Genomic DNA, 17500 nt, shown 5'->3' with positions numbered 1-17500 from the left:
GGTCGAGCGGGGTTTTCGGAGGCGTGGAGGGAGCGGGGTTTTTCGAGGTGGGTGCGGGGGGGGCGTTGTGGGGGGGTGCGCCGTGTCGTGGCGGGTGACGCGGGGTGGGGTGGGTCGAGCGGGGTTTTCGGAGGCGTGGCGGGGTGCTGTGGAGGGAGCGGGGTTTTTCGAGGTGGGGTGCGGGGGGGCGTCGTGGGGGGGTGCGCCGTGTCGTGGGGGGGTGACGCGGGGCGAGCGGGGTTTCGAAGGCGTGGTGGTGTGGCGTGGAGGGAGCGGGGTTTCTCGAGGTGGGGTGCGGGGGGGCCGTCGTGGGGGGTGCGGTGGGGTGGGGGGGTGCGCCGTGTCGTGGGGGGGTGACGCGGGGTGGGGTGGGTCGAGCGGGGTTTTTGGAGGAGAGGTGGGGTGCTGTGGATGGAGCGCGGTTTTTCGAGGTGGGGTGGGGGGGGGCGTCGTGGGGGGGTGTGCCGTGACGCGGGGTGGGGTGGGTCGAGCGCGGTTTTTGGAGGCGTGGCGGGGTGGTGTGGAGGGAGCGGGGTTTTTCGAGGTGGGGTGCGGGGGGGGCGTCGTGGGGGGGTGCGCCGTGTCATGGGGGAGTGACGCGAGGTTGGGGTGGTCAAGCGGGGTTTTTGGAGGAGAGGTGGGGTGCTGTGGAGGGAGCGGGGTTTTTCGAGGTGGGGTGCAGGGGGGCGTCGTGGGGAGTGACGCGGGGTGGGGGTGGTCGAGCGGGGTTTTCGGAGGAGAGGTGGGGTGCTGTGGAGGGAGCGCGGTTTTTCGAGGTGGGGTGCGGGGGGGCGGGCGTCGTGGGGGGGTGCGGTGGGGTGGGGGGGTGCGCCGTGACGCGGGGTGGGGTGGGTCGAGCGCGGTTTTTGGAGGCGTGGCGGGGTGGTGTGGAGGGAGCGGGGTTTTTCGAGGTGGGGTGCGGGGGGGGCGTCGTGGGGGGTGCGCCGTGTCATGGGGGAGTGACGCGGGGTTGGGGTGGTCGAGCGGGGTTTTTGGAGGAGAGGTGGGGTGCTGTGGAGGGAGAGGGGTTTTTCGAGGTGGGGTGCGGGGGGGCGTCGTGGGGGGTGACGCGGGGTGGGGGTGGTCGAGCGGGGTTTTCGGAGGAGAGGTGGGGTGCTGTGGAGGGAGCGCGGTTTTTCGAGGTGGGGTGCGGGGGGGCGTCGTGGGGGGGTGCGGTGGGGTGGGGGGGTGCGCCGTGTCATGGGGGAGTGACGCGGGGTTGGGGTGGTCGAGCGGGGTTTTTGGAGGAGAGGTGGGGTGCTGTGGAGGGAGCGGGGTTTTTCGAGGTGGGGTGCGGTGGGGCGTCGTGGGGGGTGACGCGGGGTGAGGGTGGTCGAGCGGGGTTTTTGGAGGAGAGGTGGGGTGCTGTGGAGGGAGCGCGATTTTTCGAGGTGGGGTGCGCGGGGGCGTCGTGGGGGGGTGCGGTGGGGTGGGGGGGTGCGCCGTGTCGTGGGGGGGAGACGCGAGGTTGGGGTGGTCAAGCGGGGTTTTTGGAGGAGAGGTGGGGTGCTGTGGAGGGAGCGGGGTTTTTCGAGGTGGGGTGCGGGGGGGCGTCGTGGGGGGTGACGCGGGGTGGGGGTGGTCGAGCGGGGTTTTTGGAGGAGAGGTGGGGTGCTGTGGAGGGAGCGGGGTTTTTCGAGGTGGGGTGCGGGGGGGCGTCGTGGGGGGTGACGCGGGGTGGGGGTGGTCGAGCGGGGTTTTCGGAGGCGTGGTGGTGTGGCGTGGAGGGAGCGGGGTTTTTCGGGGTGGGGGTGGGGGGGCGTCGTGGGGGGGTGCGGTGGGGTGGGGGGGTGCGCCGTGTCGTGGGGGGGAGACGCGGGGTGGGGTGGGTCGAGCGGGGTTTTCGGAGGCGTGGTGGTGTGGCGTGGAGGGAGCGGGGTTTTTCGGGTCGGGGTGGGGGGGCGTCGTGGGGGGGTGCGGTGGGGTGGGGGGGTGCGCCGTGTCGTGGGGGGGTGACGCGGGGTGGGGTGGGTCGAGCGGGGTTTTTCGAGGTGGGGTGCGGGGGGGGGGGGATATGCGCCGCGTCGTGGGGGGGTGCGGTGGGGTGGGGGGGTGCGCCGTGTCCTGGGGGAGTGACGCGGGGTTGGGTGGGTCGAGCGGGGTTTTTCGAGGTGGGGTGCGGGGGGGGGGGATATGCGCCGCGTCGTGGGGGGGTACGGTGGGGTGTGGGGGGTGTGCCGTGTCGTGGGGGGCTGACGCGAGGTGGGGTGGGTCGAGCGGGGTTTTCGGAGGCGTGGCGGGTTGGTATGGAGGGAGCGGGGTTTTTCGAGGTGGGGTGCGGGGCGGCGTCGTTGGGGGGTGCGGTGGGGTGGGGGGCGCGCCATGTCGTGGGGGGGTGACGCGGGGTGGGGTGGGTCGAGCGGGGTTTTCGGAGGCATTTCTGGTGTGGCGTGGAGGGAGCGGGGTTTTTCGAGGTGGGGTGCGGGGGGGGCGTCGTGGGGGGGTGCGGTGGGGTGGGGGGGTGTGCCGTGTCATGGGGGAGTGACGCGGGGTTGGGTGGGTCGAGCGGGGTTTTTCGACGTGGGGTGAGGGGGGGTGGGGGGGTGCGCCGTGTTGTGGGGGGGTGCGGTGGGGTGTGGGGGGTGTGCCGTGTCGTGGGGGGGCTCAGGCGAGGTGGGGTGGGTCGAGCGGGGTTTTCGGAGGCGTGGTGGGGTTGTGTGGAGGGAGCGGGGTTTCTCGAGGTGGGGTGCGGGGGGCATCGTCGGGGGGTGCGGTGGGGTGGAGGGTGCGCCGTGTCGTGGGGGAGTGAGGCGGGGCACGGTGGGTCGAGCCTGGTTTTTGGAGGAGTGGTGGGGTGCTGTGGATGGAGCGGGGTTTTTCGAGGTGGGGTGGGGGGGGGAGGCGCCACGTCGTAGGGGGCTGCGGTGGGGTGGGGTGGGGGGGTGTGCCGTGTCGTGGGGGGTGACGCGGGGTGTCGCGATGCCCCCTCCCCCCCACCATGCCCCGACATGACGCGACGCGCCCCCTCCCCAACATAACATGACAACCCCCCTTACCCCCCCCCATGACATCCCCCCATCCCCCATGACACGACACGACGCGATGCGCCCCCCCCCCATGACGTCCCCCCTCAAAAATTCGCCTCCCCCCTCAACACACACCACCCCCCCCTCCCCCCTCAAAAATTCGGCCCCCCCATGACATCCCCCCCCACCCCCCATGACACGACGAGACGCGACGCGCCCCGCCATGACACGACACGACGCGACGCGCCCCCCCCCTTCCCCCCCAACACACACCACACCATGTCGCGACGTGCCGCGCCCCCCCCACCCATGACACGACATGATGCGACGCGCCCCCCCCCCCCCCCTTCATGACATCCCCACCCCACCCCCCCCCCCCATGACACGACACGATGCGACGTGCCACCCTCCCCTTAACACACACACCCACCCAACGCAATGCCCTCCCCCCCCCCCCAACACACACCACACCATGTCGCGACGCACCCCTGCCCACCCCCCCCGCGCCCCATGGCTTGACACGACGCGACGTGCTCCCCTCCCCTTAACACACCCACCCACCCTCCATGACGCCCCCTCAAAAACACCCTTGGAGGGGTGGTGTGGTGTGGTGTGTGTTGAGGGGGGGGGGATTTTTGAGGGGGGGGGGGTGGGGTGGTGCGTGTTGAGGGGGGGGGGGGGGGAAGGGTGGGGAGTTGTGTATTGACGGGGGGGGCGCGAATTTTTGGGGGGGGGGGGGGGAAGGGGTGGTGTGGTGTGGTGTGGTGTGTGTTGAGGGGGGTGGCCGAATTTTTGGGGGGGGGGGTGGGGTGGGGTGTTGAGGGGGGCGGGGGGGGGGTGGGGATGTGGTGCTTGGTTGGTTAGAGTATTGCTGGATTTTTGGGGGGGGAGGGGTGGTGTGGGGTGGTGTGTGTTGGGGGAGGGGGGGGGGGGGGGGCGAATTTTGGAGGGGGGGGGAGGGGTGGTGTGGTGTGGTGTGTGTTGAGGGGGGGGGGGGCATTTTTTGGGGGGGGAGGGAGGGGTGGTGTGGTGTGGTGTGTGTTGAGGGGGGGGGGGAGGATTTTTGAGGGGGAGGGGAGGCGTGGTGTTTTGTGTGTTGAGGGGGGGGGGGGGATTTTTGAGGGGGGGGGGAGGGGTGGTGTGGTGTGTGTTTAGGGGGGGGGGATGGGGTGGTGTTTGTTGAGGGGGGGGGGGGAATTTTTGGGGGGGGGGGGTGGTGTGGGGTGGTGTGTGTTGAGGGGGGGGGGCGAATTTTGGAGGGGGGGGAGGGGTGGTGTGGTGTTGTGTGTGTTGAGGGGGGGGGGCCAATTTTTGGGGGGGGGGGGGGAATTTTGGAGGGGGGGGGGGGGGAGGGGTGGTGTGGTGTGGTGTGGTGTGTGTTGAGGGGGGGGGAGGGGTGGTGTTTTGTGTGTTGAGGGGGGGGGGGAATTTTTGACGGGGCGGGGAGGGGTGGTGTGGTGTGGTGTGTGTTGAGGGGGGGGGTGGGGTGGTGTGTGTTGAGGGGGGGGGGGGGGGAGGGGAAGGGTGGGGAGGTGTGTATTGAGGGGGGGGGGTGGGGGGGGAATTTTTGGGGGGGGGGAGGGATGGTGTGTGTTGGGGGCGGGGGGGGGGGGGGGGGGGCTAATTTTGGAGGGGGGAGGGAGGGGTGGTGTGGTGTGGTGTGGTGTGTGTTGAGGGGCGTGGCCGAATTTTTTTGGGGGGGGGGTGGTGGGGTGGTGTGTGTTGGGGGGGGGGGGGGCGAATTTCTGGGGGGGGGGGGGGGGGGGGGGAGGGGTGGGGTGGTGTGTGTTGAGGGGGGGGGCGAAATTTGGTGGGGGGGAAGGGGAGGGGTGGTGTGGTGTGTGTTGAGGGGGGGGGAGGGGTGGTGTGGTGTGGTGTGTGTTGAGGGGGGGGGGCGAATTTTTGGGGGGGGAAGGGGCGAAATTTGGAGGGGGGGGGGAATTTTTGGGGCGGGGGGGGAGCGGTGGGGTGGTGTGTGTTGAGGGGGGGGCGAAATTTCGAGGGGGGGAAGGGGAGGGGTGGTGTGGTGTGGTGTGTGTTGAGGGGGGGGGTGGGGTGGTGTGTGTTGAGGGGGGGGGTGGGGTGGTGTGTGTGTAGGGCGGGGGGGGGGGGGGGGATTTTCTGGGGGGGGGGGGGGAGGGGTGGTGTGTGTTGAGGAAAGGGGGGCGAATTTTTGGGGGGGGGGGGGAGGGGTGGGGTGGTGTGTATTGAGGGGTGGGCGAAATTTGGAGGGGGGGAAGGGGAGGGGTGGTGTGGTGTGTGTTGAGGGGGGGGGTGGGGGGGGGGATTTTTGAGGGGGGGGGGAGGGGTGGTGTGGTGTGTGTTGAGGGGGGGGATGGGGTGGTGTGTGTTGAGGGGGCGGGGGGGGGGGGAAGGGTGGGGAGGTGTGTATTGAGGGGGGGGGGGGGCGCGAATTTTTGGGGGGGGGGGGGAGGGGTGGTGTGTGTTGAGGGGGGGGGTGGGGGGGGGGGATTTTTGAGGGGGGGGGGAGGGGTGGTGTGGTGTGTGTTGAGGGGGGGGGTGGGGTGGTGTGTGTTGAGGGGGCGGGGGGGGGGGGGGGGAAGGGTGGGGAGGTGTGTATTGAGGGGGGGGGGGGGCGGGGCGCGAATTTTTGGGGGGGGGGGGAGGGGTGGTGTGTGTTGGGGGTGGGGGGGGGGGGCAAATTTTTTAGGGGGGGGGAGGGGTGGTGTGGTGTGGTGTGTGTTGAGGGGGGTGGCCGAATTTTTGGGGGGGGGGGGGGTGGGGTGGTGTGTGTTGGGGGGGGGCGAATTTTTTGGGGGCGGGGGGGGGGGGGGAGGGGTGGGGTGGTGTGTGTTGAGGGGGGGGCGAAATTTGGAGGGGGGGAAGGGGAGGGGTGGTGTGGTGTGTGTTGAGGGGGGGGGGATTTTTGAGGGGGGGAGGGGTGGTGTGGTGTGTGTTGAGGGGTGGGGGGGGAGGGGTGGTGTGGGGTGGTGTGTGTTGAGGGGGGGGGTGGGGAGGGGTGGTGTGGCGTGGTGTGTGTTGGGGGGGGGGGCGAATTTTTGGGGGGGGAAGGGGCGAAATTTGCACGGGGGGGGCGAATTTTTGGGAGGGGGGGAGGGGTGGGGTGGTGTGTGTTGAGGGGAAGGCGAAATTTGGAGGGGGGGAAGGGGAGGGGTGGTGTGGTGTGGTGTGGTGTGTGTTGAGGGGGGAGGGAAGGCGAATTTTGAAGGGGGGGGGGGGGGGAGGGCTGGTGTGGTGTGGTGTGTGTTGGGGGGGGGGCCAATTTTTTGGGGGGGGGGGGGCAAAATTTGGAGGGGGGGGGAGGGGTGGTGTGGTGTGGTGTGTGTTGGGGGGGGGGGGGGATTTTTGAGGGGGGGGGGAGGGGTGGTGTTTTGTGTGTTGAGGGGGGGGGGGGGATTTTTGAGGGGGGGGGAGGGGTGGTGTGGTGTGTGTTGAGGGGGGGGGATGGGGTGGTGTGTGTTGAGGGGGGGGGAAATTTTGGGGGGGGTGAGGGGAGGTGTGGGGTGGTGTGTGTTGAGGGGGGTGGGGGGCGAATTTTGGAGGGGGGGGAGGGGTGGTGTGGTGTGGTGTGTGTTGGGGGGGGGGGAGGGGTGGTGTTTTGTCTGTTGGGGGGGGGGGGGATTTTTGAGGGGGGGGGAGGGGTGGTGTGGTGTGTGTTGGTGGGGGGGCTGGGGTGGTGTGTGTTGGGGGGGGGGGGAGGGGTGGTGTGGGGTGGTGTGTGTTGAGGGGGGGGGTGGAGGGGGGGGTGGGGTGGTGTGTGTTGAGGGGGGGGGGGGAGGGTGGGGAGGTGTGTATTGAGGGGGGGGGGGCGAATTTTTGGGGGGGGGGAGGGGTGGTGTGTGTTGGGGGCGGGGGGGGAGGGGGAGGGGTGGTGTGGTGTGGTGTGGTGTGTGTTGAGGGGGGTGGCCGAATTCTTTGGGGGGGGGTGGGGTGGTGTGTGTTGGGGGGGGGGGGGCGAATTTTTTGGGGGCGGGGGGGGGGGGGGAGGGGTGGGGTGGTGTGTGTTGAGGGGGGGGCGAAATTTGGAGGGGGGGAAGGGGAGGGGTGGTGTGGTGTGTGTTGAGGGGGGGGGGGATTTTTGAGGGGGGGGGGAGGGGTGGTGTGGTGTGTGTTGGGGGGGGGGGGGATTTTTGAGGGGGGGGGAGGCGTGGTGTGGGGTGGTGTGGTGTGGTGTGTGTTGGGGGGGGGGGCGAATTTTTGGGGGGGGAAGGGGCGAAATTTGGACGGGGGGGCGAATTTTTGGGGGGGGGGAGGGGTGGGGTGGTGTGTGTTGAGGGGAAGGCGAAATTTGGAGGGGGCAAGGGGAGGGTTGGTGTGGTGTGGTGTGGTGTGTGTTGAGGGGGGGGGGGAGGGGTGGGGTGGTGTGTGTTGAGGGGGGGGTGGGGTGGTGTGTGTTGAGGGGGGGAGGGGGGAATTTTAGGGGGGGGGGGGAGGGGTGGTGTGTGTTGAGGGGGGGAGGGGGGGCGAATATTGAAGGGGGGGGAGGGGTGGTGTGGTGTGGTGTGTGTTGGGGGGGGGGCCAATTTTTTGGGGGGGGGAGATTTTTGAGGGGGGGGGGAGGGGTGGTGTTTTGTGTGTTGGAGGGGGGGGGATTTTTGAGGGGGGGGAGGGGTGGTGTGGTGTGTGTTGAGGGGGGGGGATGGGGTGGTGTGTGTTGAGGGGGGGGGGGAAATTTTTGGGGGGGGGGGAGGGGAGGTGTGGGGTGGTGTGTGTTGAGGGGGGTGGGGGGCGAATTTTGGAGGGGGGGGAGGGGTGGTGTGGTGTGGTGTGTGTTGAGGGGGGGGGGAATTTTGGGGGGGGGGGGGTGGGTGGTGTGTGTTGAGGGGGGGGGGGAAGGGTTGGGAGGTGTGTATTGAGGGGGGGGGGCGAATTTTTTGGGGGGGGGGGAGGGGTGGTGTGTGTTGGGGGTGGGGGGGGGGGGGGGGGAGGGGTGGTGTGGTGTGGTGTGGTGTGTGTTGAGGGGGGTGGCCGAATTTTTTGGGGGGGGGGGGTGGGGTGGTGTGTGTTCGGGGGGGGGGGCGAATTTTTTGGGGGCGGGGGGGGGGGGAGGGGTGGGGTGGTGTGTGTTGAGGGGGGGGCGAAATTTGGAGGGGGGGAAGGGGAGGGGTGGTGTGGTGTGTGTTGAGGGGGGGGGGGATTTTTGAGGGGGGGGGAGGGGTGGTGTGGTGTGTGTTGGGGGGGGCGGGATTTTTGAGGGGGGGAGGCGTGGTGTGGGGTGGTGTGGTGTGGTGTGTGTTGAGGGGGGGGGCGAATTTTTGGGGGGGGAAGGGGCGAAATTTGGACGGGGGGGGCGAATTTTTTGGGGGGGTGGGGAGGGGTGGGGTGGTGTGTGTTGAGGGGAAGGCGAAATTTGGAGGGGGCAAGGTGAGGGTTGGTGTGGTGTGGTGTGGTGTGTGTTGAGGGGGGGGGGAGGGATGGGGTGGTGTGTGTTGAGGGGGGGGGGTGGGGTGGTGTGTGTTGAGGGGGGGGGGGGAGGGGTGGTGTGTGTTGAGGGGGCGAGGGGGGGCGAATTTTGAAGGGGGGGGGGAGGGGTGGTGTGGTGTGGTGTGTGTTGAGGGGGGGGGCCAATTTTTTTGGGGGGGGGGGGGGCAAAATTTGGAGGGGGGGGGGGAGGGGTGGTGTGGTGTGGTGTGTGTTGGGGGGGGGGGGATTTTTGAGGGGGGGGGGAGGGGTGGTGTTTTGTGTGTTGAGGGGGGGGGGGGATTTTGGAGGGGGGGGAGGGGTGGTGTGGTGTGGTGTGTGTTGAGGGGGGGGGTGAATTTTGGGGGGGGGGAGGGGGGGTGGGGTGGTGTGTGTTGAGGGGGGGGGGGAAGGGTTGGGAGGTGTGTATTGAGGGGGGGAGCCCAATTTTTGGGGGGGGGGGAGGGGTGGTGTGTGTTGGGGGCGGGGGGGGGGGGGGGGGGGGGAAGGGGTGGTGTGGTGTGGTGTGGTGTGTGTTGAGGGGGGTGGCCGAATTTTTTGGGGGGGGGGGATGGGGTGGTGTGTGTTGGGGGGGGGGCGAATTTTTTGGGGGCGGGGGGGGGGAGGGGTGGGGTGGTGTGTGTTGAGGGGGGGGCGAAATTTGGAGGGCGGGAAGGGGAGGGGTGGTGTGGTGTGTGTTGAGGGGGGGGGCATTTTTGAGGGGGGGGGAGGGGTGGTGTGGTGTGTGTTGGGGGGGGGATTTTTGAGGGGGGGGGAGGCGTGGTGTGGGGTGGTGTGGTGTGGTGTGTGTTGAGGGGGGGGGCGAATTTTTGGGGGGGGAAGGGGCGAAATTTGGACGGGGGGGGCGAATTTTTGGGGGGGGGGGGGGGACGGGTGGGGTGGTGTGTGTTGAGGGGAAGGCGAAATTTGGAGGGGGCAAGGGGAGGGTTGGTGTGGTGTGGTGTGGTGTGTGTTGAGGGGGGGGGGAGGGGTGGGGTGGTGTGTGTTGAGGGGGGGGGGTGGGGTGGTGTGTGTTGAGGGGGGGGGGGGGAATTTTTGGGGGGGGGGGAGGGGTGGTGTGTGTTGAGGGGGGGCGAATTTTGAAGGGGGGGGGAGGGGTGGTGTGGTGTGGTGTGTGTTGAGGGGGGGGGCCAATTTTTTGGGGGGGGGGGGGGGATTTTTGAGGGGGGGGAGGGGTGGTGTGGTGTGTGTTGAGGGGGGGGGATGGGGTGGTGTGTGTTGAGGGGGGGGGGAAATTTTTGGGGGGGGGGGGGAGGGGAGGTGTGGGGTGGGGTGGTGTGTGTTGAGGGGGGTGGGGGGCGAATTTTGGAGGGGGGGGAGGGGTGGTGTGGTGTGGTGTGTGTTGAGGGGGGGGGGGGTGGGGTGGTGTGTGTTGAGGGGGCGGGGGAAGGGTTGGGAGGTGTGTATTGAGGGGGGGGGCCGAATTTTTGGGGGGGGGGAGGGGTGGTGTGTGTTGGGGGCGGGGGGGGGGGGGAGGGGTGGTGTGGTGTGGTGTGGTGTGTGTTGAGGGGGGTGGCCGAATTTTTTGGGGGGGGGGGGTGGGGTGGTGTGTGTTGGGGGGGGGGGGGCGAATTTTTTGAGGGGGGGGGGAGGGGTGGTGTGGTGTGTGTTGGGTGGTGTGGTGGTGTGGTGTGTGTTGAGGCGAATTTTTTGGGGGATTTTTGAGGGGGGGGGAGGGGTGGTGTGGTGTGTGTTGGGGGGGGGGATTTTTGAGGGGGGGGGGAGGCGTGGTGTGGGGTGGTGTGGTGTGGTGTGTGTTGAGGGGGGGGGGCGAATTTTTGGGGGGGGAAGGGGCGAAATTTGGACGGGGGGGCGAATTTTTGGGGGGGGGGGGGGAGGGGTGGGGTGGTGTGTGTTGAGGGGAAGGCGAAATTTGGAGGGGGCAAGGGGAGGGTTGGTGTGGTGTGGTGTGGTGTGTGTTGAGGGGGGAGGCGAATTTTTGGGGGGGGAAGGGGCGAAATTTGGACCGGGGGGGGCGAATTTTTGGGGGGGGGGGGGAGGGGTGGGGTGGTGTGTGTTGAGGGGAAGGCGAAATTTGGAGGGGGAAAGGGGAGGGTTGGTGTGGTGTGGTGTGGTGTGTGTTGAGGGGGGGGGGGGAGGGGTGGTGTGTGTTGAGGGGGGGAGGGGGGGAGAATTTTGAAGGGGGGGGGGAGGGGTGGTGTGGTGTGGTGTGTGTTGAGGGGGGGGGGCAATTTTTTGGGGGGGGGGGGGGGGGCAAAATTTGGAGGGGGGGGGGAGGGGTGGTGTGGTGTGGTGTGTGTTGGGGGGGGGGGATTTTTGAGGGGGGGGGGAGGGGTGGTGTTTTGTGTGTTGAGGGGGGGGGGGATTTTTGAGGGGGGGAGGGGTGGTGTGGTGTGTGTTGAGGGGGGGGGATGGGGTGGTGTGTGTTTAGGGGGGGGGGGGAAAATTTTTGGGGGGGGGGGGAGGGGAGGTGTGGGGTGGTGTGTGTTGAGGGGGGTGGGGGGCGAATTTTGGAGGGGGGGGGAGGGGTGGTGTGGTGTGGTGTGTGTTGAGGGGGGGGGGGAGGGGGGGGGTGGGGTGGTGTGTGTTGAGGGGGGGGAAAGGGTTGGGAGGTGTGTATTGAGGGGGGGGGCCGAATTTTTGGGGGGGGGGAGGGGTGGTGTGGTGTGGTGTGGTGTGTGTTGAGGGGGGTGGCCGAATTTTTTGGGGGGGGGGGGGTGGGATGGTGTGTGTTGGGGGGGGGGAGGGGTGGGGTGGTGTGTGTTGAGGGGGGGGCGAAATTTGGAGGGGGGGAAGGGGAGGGGTGGTGTGGTGTGTGTTGAGGGGGGGGATTTTTGAGGGGGGGGAGGGGTGGTGTGGTGTGTGTTGACATGACAAGACGCGACGTGCTCCCCTCCCCTTAACACACCCACCCACCCACCATGACGCCCCCTCAAAAATTCTGCCCCCCTCCCCCCCCCCAACACACCACACCACACCACCCCTACCCCCCTCCAAAATTCGCCCCCCCCCTCTCAACACACACCACACCACCCCTCCCCCCCCCCCACCCCCCTCAAAAATTCGGCCCCCCCCCCCCCATTCAAAAATTCGGCCCCCCCCCTCCCCCACCCCCCCACCCCCCCTAAAGAATTCGGCACCCCCCCCTTCCCCCCCCCCCACCCCCCCTCAAAATTTCGCCCCCCCCCCCCCCCCCCCCCAAAATTCAGCCCCCCCTCCCCCCCTCAACACGCCATGTCGCGAGGCGCCCTTCCCCCCCCCCCCCCCCCCCCAAGGAAAATTTCGGGCTTTGTAGGTATGCCTTGCCGTTGGAGCCGAAAACACCTATGAGGGAAGGGAGTGTGAGGCTTGGGCAACCCATGTCTCCCCCCCTCCTCCATGTAGGCCGTGCCTCATGGAGCAACCATCGTTTTAGCCTCCCGGCACGCAGGGTTCTTAATTTGAGCGAGGCAGCCGGGCCCCCTGTTCCGAATTCGAGTCGCCATGACTTCTTATGAGGAAAGGTGGGATATGAACCGTGTCGCCCCCGTGGCGCCGTGTTCCAAGATGGTTGATTGTGGATCCTTGTGAGCCCGGAACTCTTCCGTGGCGCGATCCGGCGTCTCCAAGCGCCAAGTTTCCCTTGTGCGAGTTAGAAAAACGCGTTACGCGTGTTGTGAGCAAACCGCGACGCGGGAGGGATATCATGGGGCGTGATGGCCCAAAACGCGACGCGACGCGACGGGGTCATGCTGTGACGCGAAGGCGTGTTTTCTTGACTTGTCTTGCGAGTTGGCTTCTGCTGCGTTTTCTAGACGCGACGCGGTGCTGAGAGGCCGCGGACCATGTTTCTTGTGCGGGATTCGAGTGCGGACCCGTGGGACCAGATATGCAGCGTCACACTTGGTATCAGAGCTACCTCCTACCCGACTGCTGGGGTGGTCAACATGGGTGGAGGCAAGTTGGCCAAGATTTCAGGCTATGAGTGTCCAGCAAGTGGAGACGTAAAAGTCAAGCTTGTTCAGGTTGCATGTGTTCAAAAAATGAGCCGTCATGTGAAGTGAAGCAGGGTTGGGGCTGCATGCTACTACCCACAACTTGTCTTGATTTTGTGAAGAGGCTGCTGTAGCTGATCTGTTTGAACCTGAATCTATGCCTAACCACGGGCAGTGAAGTGGAATGCTCATTTGTGCTAAAAATGAATCTCGTGGGGCTATGAGAGCCATGTTTTGAGACCAAAACTTGTTGGCGGACATGAAAATAAGGTTGACGGGTTTGTGCAGATTAGAGATGGTGCATTTTGGAGCAGATTAGAGAAAGTTGAGTGGCTCTTTATCATCACGGCTCAGGAGCGGCCTAGTTGACCTGGAATCTTTGTAAGCTGAAGTTGGAGCCTGCGGGCTTAGTGTCTCTAGAGAAGACTCGCGGGCCTGGCGCGAGGATAAAGAAGGCGGGTGCAGGAGGAGGAGAAAAGGGGAAATTTTTTTTTCAAGACTCCCGGACCTGGCAGGAGTATAAACAACGCGGGCAAGGTTGAGATGAGAGGGTGTATTTGTTGGAGTGGATGAGCGCCTGCGGGCGAATTTTTTTTTTTGTCTGTTTAGGGAAACCCTTTGATTCGAGACCGAAGACTCCCGGACCTGGCAGGAGGATAAAGAACGCAGGCTTATGGTGAGACCACTTGATGGAGGACGCGGATTGGAAATCTGTTTGAAGAGCTGAAGAATGAGCCAAGAGGCGAAACGGAGCGGAGTATGGATAGCCGTGGGTTGAATCAGTTGGAGCTAAAGGTTTATGTCTGCTTGTTATGGGGCTACTAGAGTGAGTCAAAGAGGACCTGCGGTGCTGAAGTCACGTGAAGGGAAGCTGAAAGGCGATGGTCTTGCAACTCTCAACCCGGGGAGTATAAAGTAAGCGGGCTTGTGTTGAAGAGTTATGATTCGGGCAAGAAGGCCCTTTTGTTTGAAGAAGAAGAAGAGGATGGAGTGGAAGAAAGCGGAGGCAAGAAGGAGTGGAAAGAGCGAGAAAAGAAGATGCGGGCAAAAAGGCCCAAGTTAGTTTGAAGAAAGAAGATGGAAACGGGCTGCGGCCCTATGTGTTGAAGAAAAGAAGATGAGGGTGAAGAAGAAGACGAAGGAGTGGAAGAAAGCGGAGGCGAGAAGGAGAGGAGAGAGCGAGAAAAGAAGATGCGGGCAGAAGGCCCAAGTTATTTTTTGATGAAAGGAGATAGAAACGGGCTACGGCCCTATGGTCTGAAGAAGAAGAAGAAGAAGATGAAGATGGAGAAGGAGATGAGGAGGCGAAGAGTGGAGGTGGAGAAGACTCGTAACGCCGCGAGTATAAAAGAACGGTGAAGCTGATTCAGAATATGCAAGACTCCTTGAGCCGGGAGTATAAAAGAATGGCCAGGTGCATGGAAGGAGTGGAGGAAGAGGAAGGAAGATATGTGGTGCACGACACTCGTTACGCCGCGAGTATAAAGGAACGGCGATGCGGATTTAGAATATGCAAGACTCCTTGAGCCGGGAGTATAAAAGAATGGCCGGGTGCAGGGAAAGAGTGGAGGAAGAGAAAAGAAGATATGTGTTTGCACGACGCTCGTGGAGCCGCGAGCTTAAATGAACGGCCGGGTGCGAAGGTCAAACGGGCCGAAGGAAAGGGAACTCCCAACGCCGGGAGTATAAAGATGGGTGTTGAAGACTCGTGGACCTGGGGCGAGTATAAACAAGCCGGGCTGGACGTGAGAAGAAGGCCCCATGCCGACCGCGGTGAAGCCGAGTAGGGCGATGGACCGGGCGGATGGTGGTTAGAAGACTCGTGGACCTGGGGCGAGTATAAACAAGCCGGGCCCATTGACTCGTGGACCTGGGGCGAGTATAAACAAGCCGGGCTGGACGCGAGGAGAAGGCCCCATGCCGACCGCGGTGAAGCCGAGTAGGGCGATGGACCGGGCGGATGGTGGTAAGAAGACTCGTGACCCTGGGGCGAGTATAAAGAAACCGGGCTGGAGAAAGAAGAGGTGGACTCGGGGAAAAGGGGAGAAGGAAGAGAAGGCCCCATGCTGACCGCGGTGAAGCCGAGTAGGGCGATGGACCGGGCAGATGGTGGTTAGAAGACTCGTGACCCTGGGGCGAGTATAAACAAGCCGGGATGGGTGGGAAAACAAGGGAAGGAAGGCCCCATGCCGACCGCGGTGAAGCCGAGTAAGGCGATGGACCGGGCGGATGGTGGTTAAAAACACTCGTGGACCTGGGGCGAGTATAAACAAGCCGGGATGGATAGGAGAAGAAGGGAAAGAAGGCCCCATGCCGACCGCGGTGAAGCCGAGTAGGGCGAGGGACCGGGCGGATGGTGGTTACAAGATTTGAGGAGAGAAGAGAAGGCCCCATGCCGACCGCGGTGAAGCCGAGTAGGGCGAGGGACCGGGTGGATGGTGGTTAAAAGACTCGTGGACCTGGGGCGAGTATAAACAAGCCGGGCCCATAGCTCGTGGACCTGGGGCGAGGGTAAAGAAACCGGGCTGGAAGGGGGAAAGAAGGGTGGACACTCCTGGAGCCGGGAGTATAAAGATGGGGGCCGTGTGAAGCGACAGGGAAAGAGGGCCAGGACTCGTAGGTGCCGGCGAGTATAAAGAAGCTGGAGCTCGTAGATCCGACGAGTGGGGTAAAGAAGCGGAAAAGCTGGTTCCTGGGGTCTGATGAGAAGGACCGTGGAGAGTCGCCAGGGGCGTGGGTACAAGTCTCGTGGAGCCGCGAGTATAAACGAATGGCCGGGGGATGTGGATGAGAAGGGAGAAGGGGACTGATGAAGGCCTATGAGAAGGCCGGAAGAGTGTTTGCTCGTGAACCTGGGGCGAGCTTAAAGAAACCGGGCCCTGACTCTCGCCCAACTACGTTGAAGCCAAGGCGTCTGGGACCCGAGGTGGAGACTAGAAGGGCGCCAAACCAAAGTGCGGGTCTGGATGCAACGCGGCGGGGTATGGGACCCAAAGTGAAGCTGAAGGGCCTGTACCATAAAACAGGGGTGAAGACGCTTGTGCGGGTGAATCGGACCCCGTATGAGCGGAAGCATTTCCTGCGGCGGAGCCCTTCATGAGGCAAGGGCAGTTGATCTCGACCCCGGAGTACGAGCAGGGGACAGGGCGACTGCGGCAACCAACCAAGGCGGGCGGCTGCGTGCTGGGGAACACGTGCGGTCTACTGCGGAAGGCTACTTCAGGAGTCCTGCTGCAGAACCACGCGTGAGGCGATGGTGTTGATCTCTCGTTCCCGCGGAGCCTCTACAGTGGGATGGCTAGTCTCGCCATAAGAGGCTCGGAGCCGTCTGCGCGTCCGATGCGTAGACGGTTTGCCCCAGGTTGTTGGGGGAAAAACAACCCTTCTTGGGTACGGCGCGAGGCGTATGTTGGGACGCGGCTTAGGCCCTTGTTGAAGCAACACCAAGTCAACTTGCCAAGGAAAAGGGAGGTGGGGAGACAACTTCGATTCAAGTTCAGAAAACAACTCAAGGATGCAAGTGGTAGTTGTGTCTTTGACGCGGAAGCTGGAGCAGGTGGCAGCGCAACGGCTATCTGAATGAGGAGAGCAGCAAATCAAGGCAAGTTTGGCCCTTCTTTGGTCTTCGGATCAAGGTCGGACCTGCGGCCAGTGGGTTGATATCTGGCTAACTTAGGCGAGCTCTTTCCCGCGCTAGGTGGTTGGGGAATCTCGCGAGGGGTCCCGGGACGTATTGCAAACGGCCCGAAGAAACCGCTGCCTCGGCTCAAGATAACTCTGTGCCATAGGTAACTCGAATGGTTGATGAATACTCATGATACTCCTTTTCAGGGTGATTAACCTCGATCCAGTTTGTAGGGAACCAACTCAATTCGAGTGGACTCGAATTCGATCGAGGGGGGGTATGTATGAGGGAAGGGAGTGTGAGGCTTGGGCAACCCATGTCTCCCCCCCTCCTCCATGTAGGCCGTGCCTCATGGAGCAACCATCGTTTTAGCCTCCCGGCACGCAGGGTTCTTAATTTGAGCGAGGCAGCCGGGCCCCCTGTTCCGAATTCGAGTCGCCATGACTTCTTATGAGGAAAGGTGGGATATGAACCGTGTCGCCCCCGTGGCGCCGTGTTCCAAGATGGTTGATTGTGGATCCTTGTGAGCCCGGAACTCTTCCGTGGCGCGATCCGGCGTCTCCAAGCGCCAAGTTTCCCTTGTGTGAGTTAGAAAAACGCGTTACGCGTGTTGTGAGCAAACCGCGACGCGAGAGGGATATCATGGGGCGTGATGGCCCAAAACGCGACGCGACGCGACGGGGTCATGCTGTGACGCGAAGGCGTGTTTTCTTGACTTGTCTTGCGAGTTGGCTTCTGCTGCGTTTTCTAGACGCGACGCGGTGCTGAGAGGCCGCGGACCATGTTTCTTGTGCGGGATTCGAGTGCGGACCCGTGGGACCAGATATGCAGCGTCACAACACCTATGAGGGTAGTGGTGCTTGCTCCATCGAAACACTCCTTGGAGATCCAAGGGAGGGTGAGGTGAGGCGTATGGTCCCCGCATCCGTCTTGTCCGCGAGGAGTGTCTCGTGAGCAAATGCCATGTACCCCCCGCCGAACGGTTAGGCTCAAGCGACTTGTGGTGATCCTTGCGAGGACATCGCGTCGTGGCGGTCAACATGTGCCCACTAGGCGGTGAGGAGCGAAGTGCGGTGCCTTGAACACGTGTCTTGTTTTTGGCGAGATCGTGTTCGAGCTCCATGGTTCTCAATGCTAACGGCGATTCTCGTCGTGAATATTGTGCGGCTTGTATCGATACGGATGGACCGAAACCGATGGAACGATGTGATCGAGGTGCTTCTTCGTCGGCGGGGCTTGTTCCCGGTGGGGTTGAGTGTACCTCATGATGGGCTCTTGTTGACGCGAAACGGTGGAATGCATGAGCGTCTCCATCGTCTTTCGACTCGACACGAGCTCGGAATGTGGCAGACAAGACAACGTTGAGCACGCCTCGTGCGTGGTGGTGGCGATGGCTGATGCACGTGCTCGTGTGCGGCTTTGTCCACGGTGGGAAACGAAAGCATGCCCTCGTCCCATCCCCATTTGTCATTTTCTTTTTCTCCCCGTAAACTCTCGAGCCTTCGTGCTCCTCCCCTCTTTCTCTTTACATCAAGAACAACACATTGGTGATGAGGTCGTGTCTTTTTGCC

This window comes from Lygodium microphyllum, unplaced genomic scaffold (genome assembly GCF_053477565.2).
Source record: "Lygodium microphyllum isolate KBCC unplaced genomic scaffold, Lygodium_microphyllum_v1.1.10 scaffold_68, whole genome shotgun sequence".
Classification (NCBI taxonomy): domain Eukaryota; kingdom Viridiplantae; phylum Streptophyta; class Polypodiopsida; order Schizaeales; family Lygodiaceae; genus Lygodium; species Lygodium microphyllum.
Note: the sequence above shows the minus strand (reverse complement) of the source record.